General features: G+C 69.1%; 1 protein-coding gene across 1 annotated transcript in view; it reads right to left on the bottom strand.

The window, feature by feature from the left end:
* The window catches only part of CACNA1I (calcium voltage-gated channel subunit alpha1 I), a 104,983-nt gene that overhangs the window by 8,711 nt on the left and 95,851 nt on the right, over positions 1-421 (bottom strand). The gene's annotated exons all lie outside the window — the stretch shown is intronic.

Raw genomic sequence — 421 nt, 5'->3', positions numbered from 1 at the left:
TGAGGATGAGGTGAGGGGCAGGCCAGCCCCTCGGGAAACCCCAGCCTCTGGAGCGGACACTGTGCAGGGCTGAGCCCCGCAGGGCTGTGTGTCCCCTGCCTCCACCTGCGGCCTCTCTGCTTGCTGGGTTGGCACTGGCTGGGGACAGGCACTGGCACTGGGACTGGGGAGGTCAGGCTCCCTGGGAGACCCGGCAGCTGGGGGCTCCAAGTGAGGGTCCAGCCCACGGGTCTGGTGTGCGCACATGGACACGGCCGTCATCTCCAAGAGCACCCACCCACACCAAGAAGGGTTGCGGGCCACCCACCCACGACCCTGCCCTGATTCAAAGACCCTGCCGTGACAGGCTGGGGTCTCAGGCCTCCCCCCACCACGGCTGTCTTCCAGCCTGGCTGCGCCGCACCCGGGCCGCTCCCGACTC

This window comes from Carlito syrichta, unplaced genomic scaffold, assembly GCF_000164805.1.
Source record: "Carlito syrichta isolate Samal-C Ts95f unplaced genomic scaffold, Tarsius_syrichta-2.0.1 Scaffold308101, whole genome shotgun sequence".
In the NCBI taxonomy this organism is placed as follows: Eukaryota; Metazoa; Chordata; class Mammalia; order Primates; family Tarsiidae; genus Carlito; species Carlito syrichta.
The sequence above is the reverse complement of the archived record's forward strand: the minus strand, read 5'-3'. Positions and strand labels throughout refer to the sequence as shown.